The following is a 12,111-nucleotide window of genomic DNA, read 5'->3' on the forward strand; positions in this document are numbered from 1 at the left end:
GTTTCACGTGCCTGATAGAGCTCGCGCCCTATTTGTCAGCTCCCAGATGACGGTATGGACACGTTGCCCAACGAGCCTCACTGGTCTCCTCTTGTCGGCATATTCGCCGGTCTCACTGTCAGCCCCAGTGATGATCTCGGATGTTCCGGCCCAGTTCCATTATATACGGTACTTCTTTCTGGAACTCAGTTATCTACGCCTCACCTTACCAAGACAGCTTTTACTCAAGACAAAGGCGGTATACAATGTCCTCCAATTAGGTCGTCCACCTAACCCGATTGAACTGAAGTTCCCCCAGGTTGACTGGCGTCATGTATGGCGCGCGGTGTTCGCCTGTTACCTTGACACGAATGTTCAATCTGTCTGGTACATAACTGTCAATGGTAAGCAAATCAACCAATTTCGCCTTCATCGTATCCACCTCGCCCAATCACCTCTATGCTCCACGTGTGGAGTGCCAGACACTGATGAACATCGGTTTGATTGCGGACCGGCGGCGGAGGTTTGGCACTTGGTTCGACGTATTGTGGCTTTTCTAACGCGGGACATTCCGGATCGGATTACTCCCCTTTCATTATTATTTCCGGAACGTGACTATTTTCCTCGGACAAAGACCAATGCTGTGAATTGGATTTGCGGACATGCCATTCACTACTTATTTGGACAAACTGTAGACTCTGTACTCGATTTTTGGACATACCTCAATGACCGTCATTATGTCGTTGTCCGTCACCCAAAATACAGACAATTTTTCGCGAACTTCCTTGGGAGTGCTTTCCACGAGCCGCCTCGCAGCTGGAATGTGTTAAGCCAAGAGAGAAGAAGGTTTCCTGTTTGAACCAATGAACATTTCTGAACAATTGAACGGAACACATCAATTTCGAGAAGACATGACTCAACATATTACCAGCGGGGCGCAGAAGGCCTCTGATCAATTACACAAAAAAAATAAAATAAAATAAAATAAAATAAATATAAAACAAAAAAAATTAAAATAAAATTCAGAAAAAAAATAAGCGCTCGGGTTCGTAATCCGAAGGTCGCCGGATCGAATCTCGCGTCATGCAATTTTTTTTTAGTGTTTGTTTTTTGTTGTTCAAATGTGTCTACACACACACACACACACACACACACACACACACACACATATATATATATATATATATATATATATATATATATATATATATATATATGTATATATAATTCCCGGCAATCAGTTGCAACAATTATGCATATAAGTTGTTGAAGGTCGTTTGTCGTGGAAAAACTGGCGACTTCGAACATCATTATGTTTTCCGCAAACGAAGTTGTATTTCACAAATGTTATTGTCTTCATAATGTTAACCACGTATAGTTAACGGAAGACGTAGAAACGATATTCCGAAACGAATACGTATAGCGTAAGTCAAACGTTCGAATTAGAATAGAAACCCCACGAACACAAATTTACTGTGGCAGGTATGAAATATAAGCTCCGTTACTCGCTCGTTACACTTGAAGGACAGATGTTGAATGGGCCGAAACGAACCGCCGCATAAAAGCGTAGTTGCCTGCTAACTTCGAAAGAAGGTAGATGCGGTCCCTAGCGCAACTTATAACATCGTCGAAAATCAGTGCGGACGTGAGAGCTTTGGTACACCCTGTTAGACAAACGGAAAAATGGAGGCGGTACAATTGGAGAGCGATCCACCTTCACCAAAATGCATAAGCAATTCATTAATACTTTATATATATATATATTTGAATTACAAAAAACTAATAATAAAAAAAATGTTGTATGGCGCGAGATTCGATCCGGCGACCGACCTTCCGATTACAAACCCGAGCGCTTACCGCTGCGCCACGACACTGAATAAAACTATTAACCGTAGAGAGCATTTCACCGCAGCGGTTTCTTTTAACTGTCGATTTTCTCGACAACGGCTGAGAAGTGCATCTTGGTGCTTTGCCACATTACACCTCTGGCCATGAGCTTTCATAATGCGCAGTATGAATCGAATCTGAATTTCACAATTGGCGGCCTCCCCTTGTGAGTATGGCCCTCCTGAACCCCACGATTCCATATTCGCTTGGCAGTCCTGGGATTGCAACCATCGCAAGCAGCAGTATCGTGGAACAACAAACCGCAGTATCGAAAGGACACGATCCGTTCGCTTTTACATGAGGCATAACAAAATCTTCTCATAAACAACAAATATTCAGATGCGATTTCTGAATTAAAATAACGCCACGTAACCTTCAGTTGTGCACGTAGTATTTACTCTGTGTGGCTGCACAAAAACTGTAATCATTTCGGTATTCAAGCTCACAGTGCGCTTCAGCACAATTTTCCTTTTGTTGCAGGCCGCCTTCTCGGTGTTGTAATTTAAACCTTTCTGATACCTTGTCAAGGAATGCAATTAGATATTAGCTAGCACCTTTCTCACCCCTTCCTTCCCCGGGCCCCAATCATCATCAATATTAGCACTAGAGAAGTTGCAGCATTAGAAAATTGCAGTGAAATGCAGGAGGATCTGCATCGGATAGGCACTTGGTGCAGGGAGTGGCAACTGACCCTTAACATAGACAAATGTAATGTATTGCGCATACACAGAAAGAAGGATCCTTTATTGTATGATTATATGATAGCGGAACAAACACTGGTAGCAGTTACTTCTGTAAAACATCTGGGAGTATGCGTGAGGAACGATTTGAAGTGGAATGATAATATAAAATTGTTGGTAAGGAGGGTGCCAGGTTGAGATTCATTGGGAGAGTCCTTAGAAAATGTAGTGCATCAACAAAGGAGGTGGCTTACAAAACATTCGTTCGACCTATACTTGAGTATTGCTCATCAGTGTGGGATCCGTACCAGGTCGGTTTGACAGGGGAGATAGAGAAGATCCAAAGATCGGCGCGTTTCGTCACAGGGTTATTTGGTAACCGTGATAGCGTTACGGAGATGTTTAGCAAACTCAAGTGGCAGACTCTGCAAGAGAGCCGCTCTGCATCGCGGGTGTAGCTTGCTGTCCATGTTTCGAGAGGGTGCGTTTCTGGATGAGGTATCGAATATATTGGTTCCCCCTACTTATACCTCCCGAGGAGGTCACGAATGTAAAATTAGAGAGATTGGAGCGCGCACGGCGGCTTTCCGGCAGTCGTTCTTCCCGCGAACCATACGCGACTGGAACAGGAAAAGGAGGTAATGACAGTGGCACGTAAAGTGCCCTCCGCCACACAATTGAGTGGCTTGCGGAGTATAAATGTAGATGTAGATGTAATGATTGGGATAAAAACGCATTTTCTTTGAGCACTTTTATTTTTAAAATGACGAGAGACAAACTAATATTAGTTTTGTACATATTTATTAAACCGCAAATTAATGAGTGAATGAGACAATTGGTGCTACTGTTTTCTAGTAACATCTTTTTTATGGAAAGAGGAAGCAATTCTCAATGCATCACCAGAGCTGCCTACAAATCCTCCTCAGAAAAGAAAGCTAACTATACATGTTGACGATACACACTTGTTAAAAAACATGTTTCCTCTGCATAATTCCTCTCCCTTGCGACATTTACTTCATGCACGCCCCCATTTAAAAGCAAGCAGGTTAAAAATGTGTACTATATTTACTGTCTGTACACAACTTGATTGCTGGACACTCTACTTCTGAATTGGCATGAATTGGGAGACTTCAGTCTGCAAATGCTTTGTACGACACCAGTGCTACTAAATAATAATAATAATAATAATAATAATAATAATAATAATAATAATAATGTGTTGGCCTTGCAGTTGTGTAGAAGCCATTACATAGTTGCTGTTGTGTTGTGCAGCCAATTAGTGTGGTTCTCTCTTTCCGAAGCGAATAATGAAGCAATTTCTGTTGGACTGCGGGAGCTGTCTACAACTCGAAGAATGCTTTTTCGTGAGATATTTAAGCGTATGAGATGTATAGGTCTCAGTATTACTGTCATAGATGCACGCTAAAAAGTACAAAGAGTGTGTGTGTGTGAGAGAGAGAGAGAGAGAGAGAGAGAGAGAGAGAGAGAGAGAGAGAGAGAGGGGGGGGGGGGGGGGGAACCTTCACCGTATTGTGTTATGCTTTAATGCTCTTTTCTCAAAAAATGTAATTATTGGTAACTCATGCAATCAGTAACGATCTTCTTAAAAGAAATTAGGTTTGTGACCGAAACACAGTCATACCCTTCCGTTTTTACTCCTCAAAAAATTTCATTTTGCACTCAGGATATATTTATCCCCAGATTGGGAACCACTGCATTAAACAGAAGGGAGAAAAGTCCGGCTGCTTCTTGGAGATTCTGAAAAATAAACACTTGAGATCCACTGCCCTAGTTTGCTCTGGAGGACCTTCTTGTTTTTCCATTAACTGGTATGTGAGCACCAATTATCGCTGGTCTTGCAGGGTTTGACGACGAACAGGCGCAACGTTCTTGCTGTGCGGAAGGTCCGGTGGCGGAAATTGATTTGGCGAGGCTTCGGTCATTAACAAGCGGCAGCGCCGGTGGCTTCCCAGTTAACTGAGAGGGGGCGCGGGATGGGGGACGTCGCTATAAAAGGGCTCTCGACGTTTAATGCTCCACCATAGCCGGTGAGATGTAAGTACACAGCTTGCGCGTTGTTTGTCCGGGTACTGGTTTCCAGTACTTCCGGTATTTAACGGTGTGATTTGTCAAACTCACCTAGTAGGATGCAACACGTTCTTAGCTGTCTTATTGAGCTGTTATCCACATTTCATTCAAGCTATCTTCGCCTCTCAGTACGCCTTCATTAATTTGATTCGTGAGTGACTTGTTAAGTTTGTCACCGTTCCCCTTGCATTAGTGATCAACATCTCCATCCTGATGTCAAACCATAAAAATTTTTCACCAAACTTCTCTACCTGGACCTACCATTTGCTGTTCTGCGTGATTCTTTTTTTCAAAAATGGCTATTATTTTCTATTACTCTCTAACTTATTTCATTTGACTGCTATAAACGCTACGTTACAGAAGCAGAATGCTAACACCGCCTCTAGTCTTGGTAATGGTCGCATATCGGAGCGGGGGGGGGGGGGGGGGGAGAGAGTATGTACAAGTGTCTTTAGGTTTACCGTATCCAGCCGAAACCATCATTGATGATTAGATTCCATACGCTACCAAACTGCGAGTATGTTCATTGCCAGAAGAAAGGGAACACTAGGTGAGCGGGAATGTTGAAATGAGCGTCATGGTTCATATCAACGGTAACCCGAATGAGTGGGAGCAAGTCACGGGACAAAAAAAAACACTCAAAACATCACAAAATCACCGCCGGCCAGAATTATGTCCTCCAGACACTGTAGTTGGAACGTATCAGTGGGCCGCCAATGTACTCGATGTCTTTCATTTGGAAAGTGTGGTGTGCGTACTGTAAGACCTTCGGTACACACACTATCAGATTGACTTGTCGCTCTAACGAAGTAGGCGAGTGTCAGCAATACGTCTCGTGGTCTTATCGTGGCGTGTTTATCTTCTGCCATTAGGTCAGACGATAGAAATGCCACTTGCACAGATTGACGGTGACCAACTTTAAACAGAACTTGATTACACACGCATTTATTAAAATAAGAAAAAGCATAGAAATTACGTAACTTGATTCTGGATGCTGTTTACAATTGACAATCTGAAGTTCCTTAGGTCTTGGTACGTTAATCTTATTCTCACGTATCTCTGATACTTGACAAAGTGTCTATTCATTTATCTTCATGGCTATGTACAGGAATATGGTAATCTTATTAGGCGCAGACTGAAACTTGACTATAGACTGGTACAGACTAATGCAGACTGGTACAGACTGGTGCAGACAAATGCAGACTGACTGATCGGAGGTCTGTACACTCGTTATAATATACCTCACGCGTTCACGTATCACTGCATGAGTGTGATCCGCGAGGAGAAAAGGTTCTACGATAGCAGCAATCTCATTGGCTGCGTTACATATTAATACGTGGATCGACGGAAGCAGAATTTGGTCCGTCTCTAAGACAGCGCCATCTCGTAGTGCGGAGACAGACGAGCGCTGCGCCTGCGCTGTTGTGCTTAGCGGGGCGCGCTCTAGTGGGAAAGTTGTGTACGCGCTGACTACGCGGAACTATGTACACAACAGAAAGAGGCCAATGATGATGACTCGTCGGTGCACGCAATCCGCCTCAAGTCAGCTACCGTCCACTTTGTTTTCTTTGGACAATTCGAGACGCACAGCTTTGTGTGATGCTGTGTTCAAAGACCTTCTCCCGACACCAAACGCCCATTCCATTCAGTTCCTTTTGAAATTTTCGGAAACTGTTGGAGCTGGACCTGTACTTACCGACAGAAGCAATTCCTGTAGGGCAGCGACTCTCAGACGGTGGTGCGTGCACCACATAGTACGCCATGACATTTCAGGTGGTACTGGTACTCTACAAGTAAACAGATTATTTTCTTGCTTTATTTCTAAAATAAAATGATAGTGACAAAACTGGTAAAGGGAGCATCTGTAGAATGTTAAGAAAAGTGGATTTACTAGGGAATGTTGGTTACGGACCGGACCAACACCGACTCAAAGGAAGGCCTCGGCGCTTGTTGGTGACGTCACGTCAGCTAGGCGCGGCGAACGCCAGGTCTGTTGCAGGCAGAGGCGCCTGGGCGTGCTTATCACTATAAATCTCTTATTTTTGGACAAAACGTTTGGAAATGTTTTGGATTCTGCAGTTTTATTTAGATGGAAGATTTTCTTACTATCGTAAAGCTACAAATGAAGATCATAATTCTGTATTACTGAATCCTGTCGAAACAATCGTAGATAATATGAGAAGATGCTTTACCCCATTACAAGCTTCTCAAATTTTACATTCAAGTAACTATATTTACTTGGTCCATTTTGTTATCGAAACTTACCCCAACCCCCTTACAATGAACTCGTTTCTTTTCTTTATTTATTTTCGTTTGACATCGTCACTGGAAATGTGAACTAATATACATGTGTAAATGTCCAACTGTTGCCAGTCATTAGATTAGTCGTTTTCAACGAAAAGAATTCTAAACACGAAACAAAATAGCTTCATACATCGAAAATACTGCTGAGCTTAAACTTTTTTAAACATGCACATTAGAAAAGATAAATATTCCCCTCTTGTAACTGAAAGGAGAAAGTTTATAAGATAAAAAAAATTTTATTTGATAAAACAAGTATCTTTATTTTGCCTCTTCTTCTGTCCCCCACCCCCTCCCCCAACGTGTACAATCGCAAGATATTTCATTAACATTCAGTGCTCCTCAGTCCATAGCCAACCAAGATAACTAGAGAAGAGTACCATATGTTCACAGTTTCTTGTCAAAGCAACCCAGTACAAACGCAACTTCCTCGGATTTACAAGTAAGGTAAAAATTTAAGTTCAGGAGTACACTATTTAAGAAGTGTAATGAATGGCACAATTAATTGATTGCAGAAATCTCTCAGAACAATGTGCGTTCGTCAACTACCGCCAATAGTTTCACATTTTCCTGTGTCAGAGAGGGAGACACCACCATTATGAGTATGCCTGCAACAGACCTGGCGTTCGCCGTGCCTAGCTGACGTGACGTCACCAACAGACGCCGAGGCCTTCCTTTGAGTCGGTGTTGACCGGACACAGGAAGGTCGGATTGTAATCTCCCCGTCGCTACCCTTGCTGGAAATGATTCGTCTTCTTTTAACGTCGGCGATATTTTGATCAGTTCTTGTCGGTGGTTATTCCAAAATTTCCGTGCCTACTTTGGAACTGCTGCCAACCTACACGTGTGTACCAATTTGTGGCTCTGCAGTAGTAATTATGCAGTGGGCGGCTTATTGTCGTTACTGTTGCTTTGGTGGGTATTACGTAAAATGGCACTGTGATACGAAGAGCTTGCGTCTGGAAAGGTAGTCTGCGTATTACAACGAGCTGATTCTCGCCTACTACACTACTAGCCATTAAAATTGCTACATCACGAAGATGACGTGCTACAGACGCGAAATTTAACCGACAGGAAGAAGATGCTGTGATATGCAAATGATTAGCTTCTCAGAGCATTCACACAAGGTTGACACGGGTGGCGACACCTACGTGCTGACATCAGGAAAGATTCCAACCGATTTCTCATACACAAACAGCAGTTGACCGGCGTTGCCTGGTGAAACGTTGTGATGCCTCGTGTAAGGAGGAGAAATGCGTACCATCACGTTTCAGACTTTGATAAAGGTCGGATTGTAGCCTATCGCGATTGCGTTTTATCGTATCGCGACATTGTTACTCGCGTTTTTCGAGATCCAATTACTGTTAGCAGAATATGGAATCGGCAGGTTCAGGAGAGTAATACGGAACGCCGTGCTGGATGCCAACGGCCTCGTATCACTAGCAGTCGAGATGACAGCCTTCTTTTCCGCATGGCTGTAACGGATCGTGCAGCCACGTCTCGATCCCTGAGTTAACACATGGGGACGTTTGCAAAACAAGCATCTGCACGAACAGTTCGACGACGTTTGCAGCAGCATGGACTATGATCTCGGAGACCGTGGCTGCGGTTACCCCTGACGCTGCACCACAGAGAGGAGCGCATCCGATGGTGTACTCAACGACGAACCTGGGTCCACGAATGGCAAAACGTCATTTTTTCGGATGAATCTAGGTTCTGTTCACAGCATCATGATGGTCGCATCCGTGTTTGGCGACATCGCCGTGAACGCACATTGGAAGCGTGTATTCTTCATCGCCATACTGGCGTGATGGTGTGGGGTGCCAATGGTTACACGTCTCGGTCGCCTCTTGTTCGCATTTACGGCACTTTGAACAGTGGACGTTACATTTCAGATGTGTTACGACCCGTGGCTCCACCCTTCATTCGATCCCTGCGAAACCCTAAATTTCAGCACGATAATGAACGACCGCATGTCTGGATACAGAAAATGTTCGACTGCTGCCCTGGCCAGCACATTCTCAAGATCTCTCACTAATTGAAAACGTCTGGTCAATGGTGGCCGAGCAACTGGCTCGTCACAATACGCCAGTCACTACTCTTGATGAACTGTGGTATCGTGTTGAAGCTGCATGGGCAGCTATACCTGTACATGCCATCCAAGCTCTGTTTGAATCAATGCCCAGGTGTATCAAGGCCGTTATTAGGGCCAGAGATGGTTGTTCTGGGTAGTGATTTCTCAGGATCTGTGCACCCAAATTGCGTGAAAATGTAATCACATGTCAATTCTAGTATAATATAATTGTCCAATGAATACCCGTTTATCATCTCTCTTTCTTCTTGGTGTAGCGATTTTAATGGCCAGTAGTGTACAATTGTGAAGTTAAACTAGGCTGTGTGACGTATGTGGAAGTGTTCAAAGTTAACCATGAAGCGATTGTTAAGACAGGAAGTTCCTGCCTCCAGGGATGCAGTTTAAAAAATCTAACCGAACACCTAATTGCAAGTATAAGTTTGACAGATATTGTAAATATTATACCTCTCTTACTCGATGAATATTTTTATTGGGACCGCCTTAATTTACTTTCATATTATTTCCTACAAACGAGTACCACGTGTGAACATGCACGACCCTGTGAAACGTGTTTCCATGAAATCTTACTACTTGTCATATTTCTACTATACATAGTTCTTGATCGGCATGGCGCAAATACGGTATTGTATGTTGTCAGCACTGAGCAAGATGGCGAAAATTATTCCTCCCATAACATTCCTCGCCTCTGCGGCAGTCGTCCTTCCGCATCCCGCCCCCAACCTACCACAAAGTGTACAAGATACGGCGATACTTCCAAATTTTAAAAATGTAAAGTAGTGGGCAGTGACAAAGTCTGGGAACCCGTGCTTTAGGGTTTGAAGTTGATTGTCACTGACAAGACGTAACGCTTGACTTTGGTTCCTGTCGGTTAGGCTCTTCTTACTACTGGTGTTACTCCGCGATACGTGGCTGCGATTGTCACAGCTCTCCTGGTACACACGTCGCTCAGAGGCAAGTGCAGCTGGTGCCCGACTTCGGATAAATATTCATTCTTTCAGAGTTCTTAATAGGTATACTATAGTTCTAGAGTTCTCTGTACAGATATGAATAGTTCTACAGGATTTCGCGAAAAAATAAATGAACACAACTCCGAATAGCTCGGACGAGATGGAGTGAATACAATGGTCGTATCTTTGGTCATTTTAAATTCTTCCAAGCCGAGAAAACGTCACAGTTCTGGTAGATTGTACATTTTTGTGACTTACGGTTCATAAACACCAGTTACACCAGAGCGGGGTTTCCCAAACTGTGTTCTGTTATTTTTTATGATTTAAAATTGAATTAATCAATCAATAAAACAAGCGTCTTCCATTTTAAAATTTTTGTTAACCTTCAAAATAAGGTGTTCCACCAGAGTAGCAGATTTCTCAAAATGTTCCGCGAGGAGAAATGTTTGGGAACTCCTGCACTAGAGCAGTTGTTGCCATCCTGGGGGTTATTTACCCTTGAGGGGTAAAATGACGTTTTATGAGAGATAAAGACAAAAGGGTTAAACTGTCTCCGTCATCAAGCTAAATTATTTTTAAAAGCTCTTTACTATTACCACGTTTTTGTAAGATTTTAATACTGATTACGTAAGCTGTCAATAATTTTTGCAAATACTAGCATTAACATGTGACCCAATGTGAAACGAATATATGAACATCTACGAATATCTACCCTACGTACTTAACCACTGCACACATACTTTGTACTTTGTCACTATGACAGTAAATTTGAGACATATCTCTCATATGCTTATATATTTTACGAAAATCCCTTCTCCGAGTTGTAAGTAGTTCCCTCGATGGACCAAAAATTGCGTTATTCACTTCGCTACAGTTACGGAACAAGCTGACAGCACAACACAACAGTAATTATGTAACGGCTACTATACCGCTATGGGGCCCCCACAGTATTGCTGTTATGAGTGACCCTGGTGAGGAGGAATAAAGCATTGACAGCCTGAAGTCTTTCAATTTCTGCCATTGCAGAAGGAAGGGAACCAGTAATTAAGTGATTTACGAAGAGTAAGTATCGTGAACACATCTTAACCTGGTGATTTTAAGTGGGGGGGGGGGGGGGGAGGGGGGAGGGACTATGAGTGAAGCAAGTGGAGCACTGGTAGCGTGCTCTGTAACAAATGTCTACCCCCAAAGTGGATAGTTCGCTTTCTTTTCTGTAAAATAGTTGCAGGTAGCGCTTGCGATACACAGATAATGGCTTCATGATTTGATAAAAAGAGGATGCTACAAATAAGAAGTCACAATTGTCTCGTTGACTCATTAGCTTGTGGTTTACTAAAACACCTACAAAAACGAAATATCATTTATCTTTCGTTATCTTAAAACGAAAATTGTTCAAATAAAATTCTTTTTCATTCTAATATGTAGTTAGGTGTGGGCGTGGAGGAGGGGGAGGGGAGGGGGTGCTGGCTAATATCGGATTGCACTCGTGGGTAAATGGTCTAAGAAAGGCTGGGATCCACTGCACAAGAGCAACGACTGAACTATTCAAAAAAGTGCGTGTTTCCCTCACATCCTTCTTTGTTAACGTTAATGGTTGGTTGATATGGGGGAGGGTGCCAAACAGCGAGGTCATCGATCCCATCGTATTAGGGAAGGATGAGGAAGGAAGTCGGCCGTACCCTTTCAAAGGAGTCATCCCGGCATTTACCTGAAGCGATTTAGGGAAACCGTAAATCGGGGTGGCCGGACACGGGTTTTGAACCTTCGTCCTCCCGAATGCGAGTCCAGTGTGATAACCACTGCGCCACCTCGCTCGGTAGCTAACGTGGTCTGCGTTGTCTGATTTTTACTTACGTCTTTACAAATAGTATTTAAAGAAATTGCATCCAAATCTTTGCCTTTTCTTTTAACAGAACTCCACAATATTCTTTCGTTTAATAAAAAATCTGACGCTGGTGTTTGGCCATGACCGCCTTCCAAACGTGGAAATTGGTGGATTTTGACACTCGAGCGGCAGTAGTGTCACACGGATTTTCCACTCTGTGTCCTCGGCTATGTAGGCTGATTCATGACATTTAATTATTCAGAAATGATCTTGGAGAAATAACTCTTTTATGTATTCAAAAACAATCAG

This window comes from Schistocerca piceifrons, chromosome 2 (assembly GCF_021461385.2).
Source record: "Schistocerca piceifrons isolate TAMUIC-IGC-003096 chromosome 2, iqSchPice1.1, whole genome shotgun sequence".
In the NCBI taxonomy this organism is placed as follows: Eukaryota; Metazoa; Arthropoda; class Insecta; order Orthoptera; family Acrididae; genus Schistocerca; species Schistocerca piceifrons.